The sequence below is a fragment of the Haematobia irritans genome, chromosome 4, assembly GCF_050003625.1.
Source record: "Haematobia irritans isolate KBUSLIRL chromosome 4, ASM5000362v1, whole genome shotgun sequence".
NCBI lineage: Eukaryota > Metazoa > Arthropoda > Insecta > Diptera > Muscidae > Haematobia > Haematobia irritans.
In genome coordinates this window covers 92,023,139-92,046,508 of record NC_134400.1, presented here as the reverse complement: position 1 = coordinate 92,046,508, position 23,370 = coordinate 92,023,139, and positions in this window count along the sequence as shown.

The window sequence follows — 23,370 nt, the reverse complement described above, 5'->3', positions numbered from 1 at the left end:
ATTAGAGGTGTGCGCGTGTAAAATTTCACTCACGCACATTCACGAAGCAAAATGTTTATTCACACCCACTCACGCACTATACGTGTGGTAGCTACTCACGCACATTCACGAAATGAAATTCAGTACTCACGCACGAACTACTTTTAAAGACTCACGTTCACGCAGGATTCACGACAATTCACGTGATTCACGACAAATTCACGAGACTCACAATTTTTTCCAAACGGAAATCAACCAAAGTAACAAAATTCAAAAATAGAATTCAGTTCGAGAGTTAAATTAATTTCAGTTAACATACGAGCGTGAATTAAATCTTGATTATTTTCGTGAGCGTGATTTTGCAGAAATTTTATTCACGCACATTCACAAACCGATTTTATTTCTCACGCACGACATATTTATTTTAGTCCCATTCACGCACATTCACGAGTTGCTTCAGATTTCGTTCACGATTCACCCGTGAATCACACGTGTCACGACAATTTCGTGTCACGCGCACACCTCTAATCTGGATCTTATTTCGAGTAACAAACTCACGTATCTCAGATTCTATTTGTTTTCGCCCGTGCTTTAAAAAAGCAAGATTTTTTTACGGTATGAAGACTAAAAAAGTTACCCCCTGAACCAAATTTGGCATGAATAGTAATAATGTTAATTCTACTGCTTGTGCAAAATTTTACGTAATTCGGAGTAAAACTGTGGCTTCTGTGGTCGTATGAGTGTAAATCGGGCGAAAGATATATATGAGCTAACATATATCTAAATCATAACTGATTTCAACCAAATTTGGCGCACTTTAGACACCTACCCTAACCTATAAATCTAAACCGCTTTCTTGAAAGACGTATATGGTAACATCAACTCAGGAGCTGGCCCTGAGCATTACTGCCAAAGAGGAGACCAGTGTCTATTTCGTCTCCTTCTGGGTGTTGCAAACATATGCACTAACCCAGCAAAAAAGGTAGTGGAAATGTTCTGTTTGGATCTGGAAGTGGTGCACAATTAGCGCAGAAGCGATGAATTTAATATGGGCTTGGCATAGGACGGATGTCCACCATTTTAACAGCCGTTGCACTGAATTTGCATTGTTAAGGTGTGGTCCGAATTCAATGTTTTTGGATGTGTATTAGAAAATTGTGTCCTATTTTGCAAAATAAAGAATTTTTATAACTTTTTATGATTTTTAATGCATTCTAAAGCTTGTCTAAATCCGTTGACCTCAAATATTTTCAAAAATTTGCAATTTTTCTAGAATGGATTTAGATTTTTTTCGACAAAATTTAAATAATTGTACCATTTTATTAATTCTCACTCTCTTTTTAAACTATTTGAAACAAAAAAAAAAAATAAAATTTCTTCTTAAATTATGAAAAAAGAGAGTTTAAAAAAAATGAAACAAAAGAACTTCCAGTGTAGTTAAAATACAAAACATCTTTGGAGGGTATTTTTGGAAGTGCTTTTTAAGTTGTGCCGTTAGAAGAACTTCCATTTTTTTTGCTGGGAACTTATTATACCCTGTTTCACAGTGTAGCGCAGGGTTTAAAAAGTACACTTTTTATTCTCGTTGGTACAATTTAAAGTTTTGATTTTTCATCCTAGATTCAGGAAGATTTTCATATGAAGACAGTATAGAAATTAATAAATTATATGAAAATTTAAGAACTGCGATCAACTACAGCATTCGTACCAGATGTTTCAGCCTGATAGCATCAATTTGGAAGGCTGAATCGCGAATCCCGATTACCGATTACCACACCCTCAAAAAAAATCGCTTCTTTAACATATGTTCCAAACATATTTTGCAGGAAGCACATATATTATTGGATACTGCCGAAACATTAATATGTTTGTTTTATGTGAACATATTATATGTTTGGAAGCATTTTGAGCCCAAAAATATTATATGCTTGGAAGAATTTTTCCCAAAGACGATTGTGCTCATTCCCTAACACACTCGTTATTTTCACTTCCACGAAATATATTTGTTCTTGGCACCTTTTTCTGTAATACAAATAATGTTGAAGAAATTGTTCACTTTTATAATTTTTTTAAATTTTACCTTTCGCCTGCACGGAGAATCGAACCGAGGACCATACAGTAAGCCAACACACTATCCACTGGGCTACGTAGCTGTTATGGTCACCAGCAGATAATTATCGTTATAAGTTACATTTATATAGCATAGTTTGCAGCGCCCACGAGCCCATGCAAACATAACATTATTTAACAGAAACATACATTTGTTTGCCACGTGGAGCAGTGGTTAGCATGTCTGCCTTGCATGCACAGGGTCGTGGGTTCAATCCCTGCTCCGACCGAACACTTTTTTTTTTAATTTACACATTTATATTTATACTATATTAAATTTTTATAACGAAACTTCGAAATGTGGGTTATTAAAGATTTATAGTCAGTAACAGTGCTTGATATAAACGAAATTGGCTGATTTTTGGATAAAATATTATTTTTTTATTGCAAAAATAACAATTTTGTAACAAAAAAACTGTTTTTGGTACAAAACTTTAAAATTTGGAAGGAATTCAAAAACTCTAACAAAGGAAGAGCGTGGAGTCGAGTATAAACATACATACATAATTTTATAATATAAACATAAATTTATTTAGGAGTGAACGGTTTTTTACTAGCATTTAACACCATCGCTCTAAAATGCCTTTTATTTTTCTTAATAATTCATTTTAAAGAAAACAAACTTTTTAAATTGTTTTAGCTGCAAAACTCGAACTTAATGCCCGCTTTTATATTTGAAGGTGTCCGTCAACTCCTCGTGGACTACTTATTAATAAAGAGGAACTAAACTTTGTTTTTGTACATTTTACTGTGTAATTTTTCACTATTTCCTCCTTATTTCATTTTACTGTCCCAACTCTAAAAAGAGTATAGTGCTCTTTCGTTATTTTTATGAAGACCCCTGATTTCTTTTAACGAACCAAGAAAAAAATTGTGCCCATAATGCCAAAATGATAAACAAAACACATGTCCACACATATATAAAATGCTGCTCTCAAGGCGAGAACATATGCTGTTTGTTTTTCAAATGTCTATTCTCTTGATTCCGAATGTCCATTCTCTTTGTTCAAATTAAATAATATTTAGACTTAAGCATCTCAAATTTTTGACCTTATCATAAAACAGTTTTCCGAAGCAACAATTTCTGTGAAACCGCTTCTATGGTTTCACAGAAATTGTTCCCTTTTGATTCTTTCGCTGTGTTATGTTGATATCTTTTGTCAACTCTCCCGGTGGCCATCTCTATTTCTTTCTCTATACTCTCTCTGTCGCACAGTGGGGTTTTTGATGTCAAAAATGGGAATTAATTCGAAGTAGCTTTCCCTGTTTATAGTTTTAACTTTTTTCGGCCAAATTCACTAAAAGATATAAAACCAATCAAATTTTAAATATTTTTTAGTCCACATTTTATTTGTTTTCCATTAGTTAATTTGCAACAAAAAAAAAGAGAATGAATATCTGCTTTTTGATCTGATTTTTAACAATTATTATCATCATCGTCAGTAAAATTACTATATGTATCATTATCATAATCACTGGCATTTTGATCACCATCAAGATTTGACTCAAATATCACCATTTGAATTGCTTCCATAGGCAAATTGTGGGGTTTCTTCTCTTTTAATTTCTCATTTCTGATATAACTGGATCCGAAGTATGTTAATTAACAGTCTTTTAATTATCTCTTCATTTGACTTTTCCATAGAACATTTTCGCAAAAAATGCTGTCTAAAATTTTTAAAATCTTTGTTTCTAGCTTCTTGCGCTTCTTCCGACAACTGTCCAATTGGAAGTAAAGCGTGGTTAATTATTTCTGCTCCAAGTAATAAATATTTGTGCACAGTTGGGGACATATAGTACCAGGGGTTGAAAAATGTATTTCCATTTAATTTCAAAATGTGCAAAAAAGTGCAGACAACTTTTTCATCTATGCTTTTAAAAGAGTTTATTGTTTTAGAAAAAATAAACTTGTTTACTTAATTTGGCTTTATTCACAACTATTTGTCGACATATTTCTCGAAATCCTCTAATTTAAAGACTTACGAGCGAAACTAAATTTCAAATAATAACACAAGTCAAATATAAAAATAAAAAACACAAAAATAATCTTATTAACCTGAGGATGAAGGTTCCATTATTATTTTTTTAATTATCGCTTTAGAAAACACTCAAAACTAATCTTTAAGACACCAAAAATTTATATTTATATCGCACGCAAGGCAAACGTAAAATAACTCCAACTTCAAACATATATAGTGACACAACGGTACTTGTCAAAGACACAATTTTTGCGCTAGTCACGTGGAATTTTGTGTACTTTTACCGACTATAAAAATTTTTTCGGTTCTCCTAAATTTCATTTTTCAATTAATTCCCATTTTTGGTATCGAAAACCCCAATGTGTGTCGCTTTGAATAAAATATCATAACATATGTATGTTTAGTCGAAATTTGAATATTTATGTATGTTTGCATTCACACATATGATTTTTATGAAACATTCATGCCCCAAACATAATATATTCTAACATATTAACATAGATGTCCTAAACATTTAGTGTTAGTTTAGGAACATTACATGTTTGCACTTAAATATATTGTGTTTTAAAATTGTGCCCGAAACACATTTTGTTTATATCGGAACATATGAAAAACATATTTTTCTAAGAGTGCACGGACAGACAGACATATTCTGGTCGTTTTATAATCGAACCATATCAAGATTGAATATACTTTATATAGCAGTAAATCGGTAGTTCGATATGTTGCAAATGGAATGATTAACCTATTATATCGGAGCTATTTTTGTGCCATTCTCAAATACGAAGATTGTAGAACTTGCAAACATTCGCAAAAATGTTTAAAATTTAATAATTTGAAAAGTTTTAACAAGCGATACTCTACTTATTTAAGGTATGACTAGAGGTCAGTTATCGAAAAAAGGTAGTTTGGCCAAAAGTTTTTCTTTGGCTTTGTTAATGGGATAACAATGTTTCAGATCAGTGAACAATCCTAGAGAACCAACAACAATAGAGTTGAATAGAGATTCAATAACTCAATGGATGCATGAATGTATTGTAGCTAGGGCTGCTGTGAACATTTAACTCTTTTTGTTGGATTTTTGTGTGGGCCATGATTTTCATGTGAAATATCTGCTTTCTACCCAGAAGCATAACCACTGTCTGGCATGTTATTAATTCTAGCCTCTTGTTGTTGGAACAAATTTTAAACAACATATTTTGACCATTAAGGAAATCTAATTAAAAATTATTTTTTAGAGAACAGCAAATCTGATAGACGCTATTGGTTTTTTCTTTTTATTCAATTGACAAGGCAAAAATATTTTATGTAAAGCATTCATCCTTCATGAATGAATGGGCATTGGATAGAGATTTACGTTAGAAACCGACATATAGCAACCTATGATAACCATCAGGGCAATAGTGGGTTGAAATAAGTATTTCATTACTACAATAGTGATTCAATACGGAAAAAGTCTCTAGTTAAAATGTACTTATTTTTCAAACAAAAAAATTGTTTTATTATACCACATAGTGGTAGGCATCGGTGTCTACACCCTCAACAAAAATCGCTTCTGTAACATATACTCCCAAACATATTTTGCTTCAAGCATATACATTTTTGGGTATTGCCCAAACATTTATATGTTTGATTTCTTCCAATATATAATACACCGAAAAAAAAGTTTACTATTTTTTATGAAAAATGAACTAACCCATAGTAAGAATGACCATGATTTGGCGCCAAAGATTTTTTTCATCTAGATAAGTTCATGATTTTCTTATAAATTAGTTCATGTATTACATCGTATTTTAGTTCATTATTACCATGCTGTGGGAAGAATATAGTTAAACTCATTCAAAATATTCCTGCTATCCGGAAAAATTAACAATTTTTTGGGAAACCTGTATTAAGAAAGTGGTTTGAAATAAACTGTTTGTCGGTATAATTTTCAAAAAAGTAGAGAAATTGAGGAATCAAGGGTACAACAAGCCTGTATACAACTAAGAAATTTTTCGTACAAAACAAGTCAATTTTCTATAACCACCAGTATTTTATTTCAAAGAATTATTATTATATTACACAAAACTATGGCTTATGATATACAATAAAGGAAATATTTTTATTAGTACGTTGGACGCATTTACTTGTCGGTAGTTAGTAATTGCTTCTTCAAAAGAGTAATATTCTATGTTATTAGGACTAAACTAATTAATTTCAATTTTCATGTTTTCTATCCATATGAAAGATATATGTGGCATAAGTTGCTATATTCAATTGAATTGTCCAATTTCATCGATTTTGGCTAACTTTTGTTGGGCGGATTTGGCTTATAAGCATCTGAAATTGCAAAGTTATACAAAATATAAGAAAAATATTATTAATTAATTAATTCTAACGTTCATATTGATCTTTAACTTACGGTTTTCAAGAGTATTTCCTAGAGCCAATAAGGATATCAGCTTAATTAGTATTAAACAGTAAGAATATTCAAAAAATTACCATTACGAGACCTGTCTACCTGCAAGTGAAAAAAAATTATTTTTAATAAATTGAAATTTTGGTTTTATTAAAAACGGACAAAATACCGTTTATAGAAAAACTTACCACATTGAAAAAACCATCCAGTAGGTACATTATTGGAATCATATCCATGGACAAATGGGACGTTATTGACATTATTCTCAGAATATATTTGAAATAAAAAATATTATAAAATTAGACATAATTTCCACTTGTCAGTATAGCATTTAGTATTTAAGGTGGATATTAAGTTCGAGTTTAGCGGCTAAAATTGCAATTTCCATGATAAGTTTTTTTTAATAATCCATTATAAAAAATAATCTTTATAAAAAACTTGATTTGGGCTATTCTCCATCAAGTTATATTTAAATTTGTATGGAAGACGTATAATTTTATACTTTGCTTAGTGATTTATTTTTAATAGCGGCTAAACTCGAACTTAGTACTCACCTGTAGAATTGCTGTAACATAAAAAATATAGATTCAAAAAAATGGTTGCTTCTCAACCTGTGATCCAGATGTAGAATAAATATAAATCATCCTATTACCTCATGTTGTATATTTTTTATGTAAATCAATTTAAAATCCGCACTAATTTTAAACTAACATATTAACAGAAATATACAGTTCCTTAATCTGTTATTTGTTTTTTATCACATCATTCACCTCTCAGTTTCTAAAATGTTTCGAAATAAATGTATTTTCATTAATAAACACCAATACCGCACGTACAATTTTGCAAAATTAAATCCACGTGTGCACTTCATAAATGCATCAACATAACTGAATGCAACAATAAAACTCAAAGACACAAATAGTCATAAGGGATACATACCTGCCGTAAAGAAAAACAACTCCACACACACGATCCCTTTCTGATCTTGCTACTGCAAAAAAACAACTCTCACCACAAAAGATACCAACAAGGAACATTCCATTGTCTCTAGAATCAAAACAACCAACAACAGCATAAATGACGCAATAACAAACACAAACAATCATACGAGATATACACAAAATGTCTCTAAAAACTCCCTCGCATGATGTACTCACATTTTCCAGTAGCACGTTTATTGATTAGTTGGAATTCTATCTATAAGTTAGGGTAATATATATACCAAATCTATGAGGAACCTATAAAAATTATATACACCTGTCAAGGATTATATTAACTAATTTTTATTCTATTTTAACTAAAATTTTCAATGTGAGTAAAAACACTCCAACATATAATAAAAAGGGAAATAATCTGTAGGTAGACATCGTACGAATCGGTAATGTCGTTAAGTTAATTTTTACTACAAAAATTTTTTTCCATACAAAATTTTTTCATAGTAAATTGTCCACATTTCGTAGTAAGATTTTTATATTGCCCATGTATTTTTATAATAGAATCAACGATGCATTAACTACTGTGTTGGAAATTTATTTAAGGAAAAATACTTCCCATTTCGTAGTTAGTGAACTAAAAAACATTTACTGAATTTTTATAAGTTTTGCTTTAGCTAAGTTAATTTTCGTTGTGGTTACGAAAAATGAACTATATTACAGTAAATTTGTTGAACTATGTGGAAGTCAAAATGGTCCTTAATTTTACAAGACACTATTTTTCTGTGTGTATATTTGAAAGCATATTGGTCCAAACAATATAATATGTTTGGGTAGTCTAAGTTCCAAACATTTTGTATTTTTCCATTCAAATTCAATAATGTTGTCTTCCAAAAAACTATATGTTCTTATGTGAACATATAATATGTTTGGAAACATTTTGAACCCAAAAATATTATATGCTTAGAAGAATTTTCTCCCAAAGAAGATTGTGCTAAATTTTTTTTCTGCCTAATTGTATATTCCCTCACATTTTTTTCACTTCCATGGGTTTTTTTAGTTCTTAGCACCTTTTTCTGTAATACAAACATTGTAGAAGAAATTATTAAATTTTATAATTTTTTTTTCGAACAGCGGACCACACAGTTTGTAAGCCAGCACACTAACCACTGGCCTACGTAGCTGTTATGGTCATCAAGAGATAATTATCGTTATAAGTTATATTTATATAGCATAGCTTGCGGCGCCCACGAGCCGATGCAAACATAACATTGTTTAACAACATAACATTGTTAAACATACATTTGTTGGCAGCGTGGAGCAGTGGTTGGTCATCCGCCTTGCGTGACAGGGGTCCTGGGTTCGATCCCCGATTCGACCAACACCATTTTTTTTATTAATATATTTTTTAACATATATTCCAGATTCGTTCGGAAGTTCCCGAAAAGGTGTTCAGCATTACATACTATTATATTAAATTTTTACTACGAAATTGTAAAGTGTGTTTTATAAAAGACTTAAAGTCTGAAAAGAAAAGTGCTTGATATAAGCGAAATGGACTGAGTTCTAATCAAATATTATTATACCCTCCATCATAGGATGGGGGTATATTAACTTTGTCATTCCGTTTGTAACACATCGAAATATTGCTCTAAGACCCCATAAAGTATATATATTCTGGGTCGTGGTGAAATTCTGAGTCGATCTAAGCATGTCCGTCCGTCCGTCCGTCCGTCCGTCTGTTGAAATCACGCTAACTTCCGAACGAAACAAGCTATCGACTTGAAACTTGGCACAAGTAGTTGTTATCGATGTAGGTCGGATGGTATTGAAAATGGGCCACTTTTACGTATAGCCCCCATATAAAGAGACCCTCAGATTTGGCTTGTGGAGCCTCTAACAGAAGCATATTTCATCCGATCCGGCTGAAATTTGGTATATGGTGTTGGTATATGGTCTCTAACAACCATGCAAAAATTGGTCCCCATCGGTCCATAATTATATATAGCCCCCATATAAACCGATCCCCAGATTTGGCTTGCGGAGCCTAAAAGAGAAGCAAATTTCATCCGATCCGGCTGAAATTTGGTACATGGTGTTGGTATATGGTCTCTAACAACCGTGCAAAAATTGGTTCACATCGGTCCATAATTATATATAGCCCCCATATAAACCCATCCCCAGATTTGGCTTGCGGAGCCACAAAGAGAAGAAAATTTCATCCGATCCGGCTGAAATTTGGTACATGATGTTGGTATATGGTCCCTAACAACCATGCCAAAAATTGGTCCATATCGGTTCATAATTATATATAGCCCCCATATAAACCGATCCCCAGATTTGGCTTGTGGAGCCTCTAAGAGAAGCATATTTCATCCGATCTGGTTGTAATTTGGAACATGGTGTTAGTATATGATCTTTAACAACCGTGCCAGAATTGGTCCATATCGGTCCATAATTATATATAGCCCCCATATAAAACGTTCTCCAGATTTGACCTCCGGAGCCTCTTGGAGGAGCAAAATTCATCCGATCCGGTTCAAATTAGGAACGTGGTGTTAGTATATGGTCGCTAACAACCATACCAAAATTGGTCCAATCACACAAAAATTGGTCCATATCGGTTCATAATCATGGTTGCCACTAGAGCCAAAAATAATCTACCAAAATTTTATTTCTATAGAAAATTTTGTCAAAATTTTATTTCTATAGAAAATTTTGTCAAAATTTTATTTCTATAGAAAATTTTGTTCAAATTTTATTCGGTTCATAATCATGGTTGCCACTCGAGCCAAGATTTTATTTCTATAGAAAATTTTGTTAAAAGTTCATTTCTATAGAAAATTTTGTTAAAATTTTATTTCTGTAGAAATTTTTGTCAAAATTTTCTTTCTATAGAAAATTTTGTCAAAATTTTTATTTCTATAGAAAATTTTGTGAAAATTTTATTTCTATAGAAAATTTTGTTAAAATTTTATTTCTGTAGAAAATTTTGTCAAAATTTTATGTCTACTTTGTCAAACTGAACTATATACGTATTGGATCGATCTTTTTTGATTTAATATATACCACGTATGGACTTACATACAATTTAGAAGATGGTGTTAGGAGGTTTTAAGATACCTTGCCATCGGCAAGCGTTACCGCAACTTAAGTAATTCGATGGCAGTGTTTAGAAGAAGCTTCTACGCAATCCATGATGGAGGGTACATACGCTTCGGCCTGGCCGAACTTACGGCCGTATATACTTGTTTTTTGTATTGCAACAATAAAAATTGTGTAACAAATAAAGGTTTTTGTATACAAGTTTACAATTTTCGAAGAAATTCAAAAACTCTTACAAAAGAAGAACGTGAAGTCGAGTATATATAAATATTTTTCCATCGAATCCTAAGTTTAACGATAACCATTCAAAAGCACATTATTTTTAAATTCTAAACAGTAATTTTAAAACAGCACATAAATTTATTTTGGTGTGAACAATTGTTTGCTAGCATGTAACACCATTAATTTATAAATACAAATAAATATATACATTTTTATTAACGAATAATTTTGTACTTATTTTAATTCTTAAGACCGGTATAAATTGGCATTATCACGTTAAAATTGCCATGTTTACCATTTTACTTTTCTTTAATAATTTCTTTTAAAGAAAATAAACTTATTCAATTGTTGCTTTGGATCTTTCCCCACCATGTTATAATACAATTTACCGAAAAAAGTTGTAATGTTATTCTGGTTTTGCCGCTAAAATGAGAAATAGTTTTAGCGGCAAAACTCGAACTCAATACCCACTTTTATTTTCGAAAAAATCCGTCAACTCCTCTTGGACTACTCATTAATAAAGAGGAACTAATCTTTGTTTTTATAGATCTTCAAAGGTCGATACTTTCAATGAAGTCGTGTTGTCGTTATAATTAAGTGATTTGACTTAAAAATGGGTATTATAACATGAAAGAACAAATTTTGGACTAAGGTCAACTTGATTTTAATAATTCAGAAAAATTCTTTAAAATTAATGAAACTGTCTTTAAATTTGTTGCATCTTGACTACAAGGCAAACATCATTCAAAAATAGGATATGTTTTTCAATACTTTATTTTAAAGACATTTTTTACTTGAAACATAGCATAATTTCTACTGAAAGTCTTGTTTTTAACGGACATTTTATAGCATATGAAAAAAAAGCTGAAAAAGCGAAAAATTGAAAAGTGAGTCAAGTACACAAAACCCCATTTAAAAGAGAATTGTGTGTTAAAAGCATCCTTACTTGTATTCTCCACTTCTTTGGTTCGGAATCAATATCAAAATTGTTAAAGTGGAGACACAATCTTTGGAACCGGACATGCTTTTTGTTCAGTGTATAGTGCCCTTTCGTTAGTTTTTATGAAGATCCCTTTAATTACCTTTGTTTGAATATTTTGACTTACTCGTCCCACGTTCCGATTTGTTTTGACGAAACAAAAATATTGTGCCCGTAATGCGAAAATGATAAACAACACTCATGCTCTTTTTTTCAAATATATTTTATCTTGGTTCCGAATGAATTTTCTCCCCGAATACTCATTTTAATATTTTACTTAAGCATATACAATTTTTGGCAAAGTCTTATATCACAACATATATATTTTTACTCATAATATGTAAATATATACTTGTTTATATTAACACATAGTATTTTTCCTATATTTAATGAAATTTTCTTTGTGTATATGTATTTGTAATGCTCAAATTGGTTACTTTCATTATTTTACTTCCAGCATACACTTTGTCTCTCTTTGTAAACACATATATGTTTATGGGCTATTTCTAATTTAATATATGTTTGCATCCAAGCATATTATATTTACAAACATTTTATGTCCCAAACATAATATGTTCTAACATATTAACATATATGTCCCAAACATATTATGCTAGTATATAATGTTCATAATATGTTTGCACTCAAAAATATTGTGTTTAAAAATTTGTGTTCCAAACATATAATGTTTATACCCAAACATATGAAAAGCAGTCTTTTTCGTCCGTGTATCGGGCTATAAGTACCCTACGGGCAATTGGTGCAAATTGCCACTGACGAACCTATCACAGAACTGGTACCTGTGCTCCAGTTAGTTGCAATTTTTAAATAATCGCATTTATTTATTTCCGTACTCGCTTGATATTAAAATCTTAGATCCATTAAGATTTTAATATCCAACATTTTCACATTTAGTGAAATAAAATTATCAGAATAACCTATTGTTCGACATACTCGTAGTCTTACTTATTAACTGATGTTACTCAAATTTAGCACATAGTAACCTTTTGTGGACCCAACAAAACCTGCAAAATATTATCCAAATCGTTTCAGATTTAGATATAACTTACTAATTCGAGGTGGTTTAGGGTATAATATATTCGGCCCGCCCGACTTTCTTTTTTACTTACTTGGTTTTAACTATTTTTTTGGGCGAATCTAGCGGTTTTCGGTGAAACAATTCTGGCAACGCTGGCAGCAATATATATTTATTACCGATTTGGTCATAAACGACGTATTTACAAATCTATCTTCTTCAAATTTCGTATATCTGATTTTTATAAGTCCCGTAAAACCTTCAAAATTTCATCTAAATCGGTTCAGATTTAGATGTAGCTCCCATATATATCTTTCGCCCGATATGAACTTATATGGGACCAAAGGCCAGAGTTTCATATTTACGAGTACATTTGATACCAACACCAAGTGTGCCAAATTTGGTTGAAATCGGTTCAGATTTAGATATAGCTCCAGTATATCTCTTTCGCCCAATTTACACTCTTATCACCACAGAGGCCAAAGTTATGCTCCGATTTACGTGAAATTTTGCACAAATAATAGATTTAACATTTTAGTTATGCATGCCAAGTGTGTTCATGCGTGGTCGGTTCAGATTAAAGCAGAGCCGCCATGTATATCATTCGCCCGATATGGACCCATTTGACCCCAGAATTCAAAGTTTTACCTAGATTTGCTTAAAACTTTGTACAAAAAGTACAACTGATGGTATTATAATTCAGATTAAGATATAGCTCCCATATATCTTACGTCCGATTTAGATTCATATTTCCACTGGAGGCTAAAGTTTCATTGCGATTAACTTGGAATTTTGCACAGAGAGTAGAATTAACATTTTACTAATGTGTGTCAAATTTGGTTCAAAACGATTCAGATTCAGATATAGCTCACATATATATGTACGCCGCATTTGAGAAATGTGATACAAAATTTCCTATTTTACACCCATTTGCAATAGAATTTTATTCGAATTTATTTGCTATTTTACACAGAGAATATACCTAACATTTTGTATAAGTGTATCGAATTTAATAGAAATCGGTTTATATTTAGATAAACCTTCATATGACCACAGTTCTACACAATTCTGTGATGATTTCCCTATATTTTAGCACACAAAATATTTGTTTCTGATTCAATCACGATATCAGTTCATCCAATTAATTTTTTAATTGAAATGTTTTCAGTCACATAAATGGTAGTATCAATTAAAAAATTAATTGATCCAATTAAAAAATTCGTTTATACAATTAACTTTTGTGATTGATTTTTGTTTCAATTAGAAAATTTGTTGAGTCATTTAAATTTTTAATTAAATATTTTTAAAAACTCAATTAACTTTAATTGGAAAAATTTTGTTGAAAAAAATTGGCAGCAATTTGTAAAAATGCCTCAAAATTTCTTATATTTTTAATGCATATGTATCTTCCCAGGATGTAAGCCAATTTAAATATTATGTCCCTAGATTTGTTAGTGGTGTAAAACATTTTGTCCAAAACGGTTTATATTTATATATATGTATGTGGCAATATAAACCTTTAAATACATCCTAAAAAAAAATCGCTTCTCTACACGGACGAAAAATACATATGTTTGGGTATAAACATTATATGTTTGGAACTCAAATTTTTAAACACAATATTTTTGAGTGCAAACATATAATGTTCATAAACTAGCATAATATGTTTGGGACATATATGTTAATATGTTAGAACATATTATGTTTGGTACATAAAATGTTTGTAAATATAATATGCTTGGATGCAAACATATATTAATTTAGAAATAGCCCATAAACATATATGTGTTTACAAAGAGAGACAAAGTGTATACTGGAAGTAAAATAATGAAAGTAACCAATTGGCGCATTACAAATATATATACACAAAGAAAATTTCATTAAATATAGGAAAAATACTACGTGTGAATATAAACAAGTATAAATTTACATATTATGAGTAAAAATATATATGATATAAGACTTCGCCAAAAATTGTATATGCTTAAGTAAAATATTAAATTGAGTATTCGGAGAGAAAATTCATTCGGAACCAAGATAAAATATATTTGAAAACAAGAGCATGAGTTTTGTTTATCATTTTCGCATTACGGGCACAATTTTTTTGTTTCGTCAAAACAGATTTTTTTTTCGAATATATTTTATCTTGGTTCCGAATGAAGTTTCTCTCCGAATACTCATTTTAATATTTTACTTAAGCATATACAATTTTTGGCGAAGTCTTATATCACAACATATATATTTTTACTCATAATATAAATTTACATATTATGAGTAAAAATATATATGTTGTGATATAAGACTTCGCCAAAAATTGTATATGCTTAAGTAAAATAGGACGAGTAAGTCCAAATATTCAAACAAAGGTAATTAAAGGGATCTTCAGAAAAACTAACGAAAGTGCACTATACACTGAACAAAAAGCATGTCCGGTTCCAAAGATTGTGTCTCCACTTTAACAATTTTGATATTGATTCCGAACCAAAGAAGCGGAGAATACAAGTCAGGATGTTTTTAAGACACAATTCTCTTTATCTTAATTATAACGACAACACGACTTCATTGAAAGTATCGACCTTTGAACATGGAAAAAAACTTTATATTAGAGAAATGCGTCTTCTAAGCTAAGCAAAAGTTGTATTCTTATTTTAAGGACATGAACTCTTTGGCCTCACGACAATATTTTTTTCAGTGCACTCTTTTTATACCCTCCATCATAGGATGGGGGTATATTATTATACCCTCCATCATAGGATGGGGGTATATTAACTTTGTCATTCCGTTTGTAACACATCGAAATATTGCTCTAAGACCCCATAAAGTATATATATTCTAGGTCGTGGTGAAATTCTGAGTCGATCTAAGCATGTCCGTCCGTCCGTCCGTCCGTCCGTCTGTTGAAATCACGCTAACTTCCGAACGAAACAAGCTATCGACTTGAAACTTGGCACAAGTAGTTGTTATCGATGTAGGTCGGATGGTATTGAAAATGGGCCATATCGGTCCACTTTTACGTATAGCCCCCATATAAAGGTACCCTCAGATTTGGCTTGTGGAGCCTCTAACAGAAGCATATTTCATCCGATCCGGCTGAAATTTGGTATATGGTGTTGGTATATGGTCTCTAACAACCATGCAAAAATTGGTCCACATCGGTCCATAATTATATATAGCCCCCATATAAACCGATCCCCAGATTTGGCTTGCGGAGCCTAAAAGAGAAGCAAATTTCATCCGATCCGGCTGAAATTGGGTACATGGTGTTGGTATATGGTCTCTAACAACCATGCACAAATTGGTTCACATCGGTCCATAATTATATATAGCCCCCATATAAACCGATCCCCAGATTTGGCTTGCGGAGCCTCAAAGAGAAGAAAATTTCATCCGATCTGGCTGAAATTTGGTACATGGTGTTGGTATATGGTCTCTAACAATCATGCAAAAATTGGTCCACATCGGTCCATAATTATATATAGCCCCCATATAAACCGATCCCCAGATTTGGCTTGCGGAGCCTCAAAGAGAAGCAAATTTCATCCGATCCGGCTGAAATTTGGTACATGATGTTGGAATATGGTCTCTAACAACCATGCAAAAATTGGTTCACATCGGTCCATAATTATATATAGCCCCCATATAAACCGATCCCCAGATTTGGCTTGCGGAGCCTCAAAGAGAAGAAAATTTCATCCGATCCGCCTGAAATTTGGTACATGATATTGGTATATGGTCTCTAACAACCATGCAATAATTGGTCCACATCGGTTCATAATTATATATAGCCCCCATATAAACCGATCCCCAGATTTGGCTTGCGAAGTCTCCAAGAGAAGCAAATTTCATCCAATCCGGTTGTAATTTGGAACATGGTATTAGTATATGATCTTTAACAACCGTGCCAGATTTGGCCCACATCGGTCCATAATTATATATAGCCCCCATATAAAACATTCTCAAGATTTGACCTCCGGAGCCTCTTGGAGGAGTTAAATTCCGATCCGGTTCAAATTAGGCACGTGTTGTTGGTATATGGTCGCTAACAACCATACCAAAATTGGTCCAATCACACAAAAATTGGTCCATATCGGTTCATAATCATGGTTGCCACTAGAGCCAAAAATAATCTACCAACATTTTATTTCTATAGAAAATTTTGTCAAAATTTTATTTCTAGAGAAAATTTTGTTAAAATTTTATTCGGTTCATAATAAAATTTTCATCATTCTCACAATTTTACTTCTATAGAAAATTTTGTGAAAATTTTATTTCTATAGAAAATTTTGTTAAAATTTTTTGTCTGTAGAAAATGTTGTCAAAATTTTATGTCTACTTTGTCCAACTGAATTATATACGTATTGGATCGATCTTTTTTGATTTAATATATACCACGTATGGACTTACATACAATTTAGAAGATGGTGTTAGGAGGTTTTAAGATACCTTGCCATCGGCAAGCGTTACCGCAACTTAAGTAATTCGATTGTGGATGTCAGTGTTTAGATGAAGTTTCTACGCAATCCATGATGGAGGGTACATAAGCTTCGGCCTGGCCGAACTTACGGCCGTATATACTTGTTAGAGTTGTGAAAGTAAAATTAAAACAGGGGGAAACAGTGAAAAATTAAACAGTAAGATCTATAAAAACAAAGATTAGTTCCTCTTTATGGGAGCCACCGTGGTGCAATGGTTAGCATGCCCGCCTTGCATACACAAGGTCGTGGGTTCGATTCCTGCTTCGACCGAACACCAACAAGTTTTTCAGCGGTGGATTATCCCACCTCAGTAATGCTGGTGACATTTCTGAGGGTTTCAAAGCTTCTCTAAGTGGTTTCACTGCAATGTGGAACGCCGTTCGGACTCGGCTATAAAAAGGTCCCTTGTCATTGAGCTTAACATGGAATATAAATAAATATATATATATATATATATATATATATATATATATATATATATATATATATATATATATATATATATATATATATATATATATATATATATATATATATATTATTTATTATGACTGGTTTATTATTTCCACCACACGTGAAATTCGTAATAAGTACTTATTACGATGAAATACTCCGCTATTAGAAAACACGTCCGTTCAGGTCGACGGTTGAATAAAATATATATATATATATATATATATATATATATATATATATATATATATATATATATATTATATATATATATATATATATATATATATATATATATATATATATATATATATATATATATATATATATATATATATATATATATATATATATATATATATATATATATATATATATATATATATATATATATATATATATATATATATATATATATATATATATATTTTATTCAACCGTCGACCTGAACGGACGTGTTTTCTAATAGCGGAGTATTTCATCGTAATAAGTACTTATTACGAATTTCACGTGTGGTGGAAATAATAAACCAGTCATAATAAATAAGTCATCCACTGGGTTGCTAACTTCAGGGCCCAGTGGACGGGTAACGACTGAAGTTATAAATTTGGGCAGCGACCAAGAGTCAGGCCCAATTAGTCGACCTGTAGACGGGTCGACTGGCGGTGACACTTTGGCAAGTCGAACCTTTTCTAAGGTGACGACATCAAAAGGAGGCAATCCCTCTCGAAAGAGATTCAAGGAACGAAGAAATGCTTCGTTTATCCTAAAGAAATTAGGATCAGTCGACCCAAGCACGTTGTCGGCTAAGCAAAGCGATTCCTTAAAATGGGCTCAAGGAATTCTTGAAGCTGGAAAAAGGGAACGATCACCGGATGAGCTACCATCCTCTAAACGGGATCAATGATCGTTTGCCTCAGTTGCAAAAGACAGCCTTGTGATGGCTATTATTAATAAAGGAGCATTGGACGATATGATTCGAAGGCAAAAATGGGGGGAAATTGAGAACGCGATGTCTGGTGTCTACTCAGAGGTGCGAAAAAAGTTTCCCGGACCAAGTCCTCGACGGCAAGATGCTGGATGGTATCAAGGACGATATAAGTTAATAGCTTTTGCAGACCAGAGGTCTATGGATTGCTTTAAAGCTGCATTGATGCTAATTGGTGAAGTTTGGGAAGGAGCCGCTTTGGAGTTAGTCGATAAAAAAGACATACCGGCTAAACCTAGAGCACATGCATGGATACCGGCAAACCCTCCTGATCCTGAGTCAATACTAGAGAGACTAAAAGAATGTAACCCAGATCTTCCAACCGCCGATTGGAAGGTTGGTCGTTTGGATGAGGTGGATGGACCAAGACGACATGCGGTGTTTATAATAAACATAGAGTCGCTGCCACATCTAGCCCAGACCCAAGGACGCGTAAGTTATGGCTTTCATGATATCCATATGAAGGTATACAAAAGCGATCAGCCAAAGGATTCCGAAACGGACAAGCCTCCGGTAGAGTCAGCAGTGAAAAAATCTCCTAGCGAAGCCGAAGGAGCCATAAAACCTGCAGACTATGGCGAAAATCATATGCGGGAAGTTTCTACAGGCTCAAGCATCACCAAAGCTGAACCGCGGATTGTTGCGAGAGTCACCGAGATCTGTGAAGAGGAAGCCCTTGATGACTCAATTGAAGTGGCTGATGTGACGGTGGTTGAAAACTTGGATGGTTCTACGGTTCCTCCAGATAAATCTTCACCATTGTAAGGCCGCTTGTGCTGCCTTAAAAGTTCTCCTGATGAAAGGATATAGATATAGATATAGTTCTTATTCAAGAACCATACATATATAAGAACAAGATCTGTGAATTAAGCACTCCGGGTTTCAAACTTTTGCATAATACCGGTAACGATATCAATCGAGCATGTATAATTGCTAAAAACGAACTAAACTTGTTTCTGCTTCCTTCATTGAGCAATGCAGACACTATCGTAGCCAGTCTAGCCACATGCAACTATTGGGTATCTTCGGTCTACATGGGACATGATAGGGAGATGCCACCCTGTGCCGTTAAGACCTTAGTTGAGGAGTCACTAAAAACAAAGACAAAACTCATTATGGGATGCGATGCAAATGCACATCATAGTATTTGGGGAAGTAGTGATACTAATACAAGGGGTGAGTCGCTAATAGAGTTTATTTTGCGTACTAACCTGGTAGTTTGCAATAAGGGAGATGTACCAACCTTCGTCACCAGGAACAGACAAGAGGTTTTGGACGTAACGTTGACCTCTCCGGACCTGAATGATAAGATATCTGAGTGGCAAGTTTTGAGGGAACATAGCTTCTCAGATCATCGCTACATCAGTTTCAGATTGGCTTTCGTACTTCAAAGACCATATTTCCGCCAAATGTTAGGAAAGCTGACTGGAATAGGTATAGGGAATCGTTCAATTCGATGATACCGGAAATGCCGGAGACAAATATGAGCACTGTGCAAGATATCGAACACGCAGTGGAGCGGATTACTAAGGCCTTCAACATTTCACTGAAAGCTGCTTGCCCTAGAGGAAATCCAAGGGGAAAAAATCGGCCGCCATGGTGGACTACGGAGTTAAGTAATATGAGGAAATCCTGCAGAAAGCTCTTTAACAAAGCAAAGTCCACAAGAGCTCCGGAGGATTGGGACACTTACAAGATGAATCTGAGAGAATATAAACGAGAACTGAGAAGGTCTCAACAAAACTCTTGAGATGATTACTGTAGCAGTATTGAGAATACGTCAGAGGCTTCCAGACTACGGAAGGTACTAGCATCCACTAACACCGCTCCAGGTTTCATTAAAACATCGGAGGGAAATTGGACAACCTCCAGTGAGGAGACGTTGGAGGTACTTTTGGACACACACTTCCCTGGAAATCAGATGGGTGAACCATGTTCCGGCGGTGTAACAGAGGCTCAGCGATCATTTCCTATCGAGGAAATTGTATCGGAAACTAGAATAAGATGGGCGCTAAATAACTTTGGACCATTCAAATCCCCTGGACCTGATGGAATTACTCCGGCGGAGTTACAAGCTGTAACTGACAAAATTATCCCCTGGTTGTCGGTGATATATAAAGGATGTATCAACTTATCATATATCCCAGGAAAGTGGAGGGAATCAAAAGTCGTTTTCATACCTAAAGCGTGAAAAGCCTCAATCGAATGCAAAGGATTTCCGACCAATCAGCTTATCATCATTCCTACTTAAGACTCTGGAGAGGATGATAGATATTTATCTTAGGACTAGAGTGGATTCAAGTTTGCTCTCGAAACGACAGCATGCATACTCGAAGGGCAGGTCTACTGAGACCGCATTGCATGAACTAGTCAGCTTTATTGAAAGCTCACTATCTGTCAAAGAATACACAATCGTGGCGTTTCTAGACATCGAAGGGGCGTTCAATAATGTCCATCCTAGCTCGATAATAAATGGACTGGCAACACTGAATGTTGATCCAGATATACTTAGGCTGCTAGATGAACTGCTAATGAGGAGACGTATTTCGGCCACACTAGGGCAAGCAAACATACAAAGGTATGTGAACAGAGGCACTCCCCAAGGAGGAGTTCTATCACCTCTTCTTTGGAATGTTGCTATAAACAACCTTCTGGTTTCCCTAGAAAAAGAAAGGATAAAAGTGGTGGCATACGCAGATGATGTGGCGCTAGCAGTCAGGGGAAAATTCCCATCCACAATCAGAGATATTATACAGAGAGCTCTCCGGATGACTGAGAAATGGGCGAAAGATAATGGTCTTGGTGTAAATCCAGCAAAGACAGAACTAGTCATGTACTGCAAAGATCGCAAAACTCCCACGGTTAGGCCTATTCCTTAGGGGGTACTGAAATTCCCTTTGGTGAGTGTGCAAAATACCTTGGCGTTATTTTGGACAGGAAGCTGAATTTTAGGCTTAATATTGAAGAGAGGACGAGAAAAGCCACGGTAGCTTTGTACTCGTGCAAAAAGGCAATAGGGAAAAAGTGGGGACTAAGACCAAAAATTGTGCATTGGCTATACACGGCAGTAGTTAGACCTATAATGCTATATGGTGTTATAGTCTGGTGGCCGGCACTTCAGAAACCGACTTGTTTAGATAAAGTTCAGCGTATGGCGAGCTTATGTATCTCAGGCGCATTTAGTAAGACAGGAACAGACTCCCTTAATGTCATGCTACATCTATTGCCTTTAGACGCGAGCTATCGCTGTGGTCGGAAAAAATGTACGGTCATAGTTCGGTCCTCAAAATAATGCCAGATGTGCCTAACGTAGTGGATTATACCCTGGCAAAACCACTCTTCGACAAAAAGTTTGAAACTCTAATTCCCAACAGTGAGGCGTGGTGTACACAGACCCCGGGGAATAAAAGATATATAGATTTCTATACTGATGGCTCCAAATTGAATGGACAAGTGGGGTTCGGAGTATATTCTAAAGATCTGGAAATTCGAATAGCGAAAAGATTACCTAATCACTGTAGTGTTTTTCAGGCTGAAATATTGGCAATAAGAGAGGTGGTGAATTGGCTGAGAAGTAATGTTCCAAAAAATATTGGCATTAATATATACTCAGACAGTCAACCTGCAATAAAATCCTTGGACTCTGTGTTCCTTAACTCGAAAACGGCCATAGACTGCCGCAAATCTCTCAACGAGATGGCTGAGCAGTACAATATTCACCTAATATGGGTGCCTGGCCATAGGAACATACCGGGGAACTGCGAAGCAGATTTGTTAGCAAGGCTAGGAACTACCTTACATATTCCAGGGGAACTAGAATCTGTTGGTATGCCTCTGGCCACCTGCAAGCTCTTACTGCGTGAGAAGGCTGTTATGATGGCCAATATTCGATGGGAAAATTGCAAGGGTTGCAACGACACCAAGCAAATATGGCCTAATTTAAACTTAAACCGCACACTAGATATGCTAGTGTTCTCAAGGCGTCAGATATCACTTCTGATATCTGCTATAACGGGTCGCTGTCTGATAGGCGAATTTGCAAAAACTATAGGTGCGAAGTATAATGACTATTGTATAAGCTGTCATGATGTGGAGGAAAATGAATCAATTAAACACCTCTTGTGTGAGTGTCCTGCCTTTTGTGTAAGGCGCAAGCGAATTTTAGGAGCATATAGCTTTAGATTACTGGCTGACCTGGAAAACGTTAACTTAAGCAGTTTGTTAATGTTTTTGGAGCAATCTGGATGGTTCCACAAAAGTAAATAATAGAGAAGGTTCAGTGGTTACGACTAGAAGTGCCCATATGTAATAGGTACTCTTAGTTAAATGTGGTATCACAATGGACTGAATAGTCTAAGTGAGCCTGAAATTTATTCGGGGTGCCACTTTAACCTAACCTAACCTAAGGCCGGTATAAATTGGCATTATCACGTTAAAATGGCCATGTTTACCCTTTTACTTTTCTTTAATAATTTCTTTTAAAGAAAATAAACTTATTCAATTGTTGCTTTGGATCTTTCCCCACCATGTTATAATACAATTTACCGGAAAAAGTTGTAATGTTATTCAAACGATCTTTGATCCCGTTTAAAGGCTGGCTCCCTTTTGCCAGCTTTAAGAATTCCTTTGGTCGATAGATCCTAATTTCTTTAGTATAAACAAAGCATTTCTGCGTTCTTTGAATCTCTTTCGTGAGGGATTACCTCCTTTTG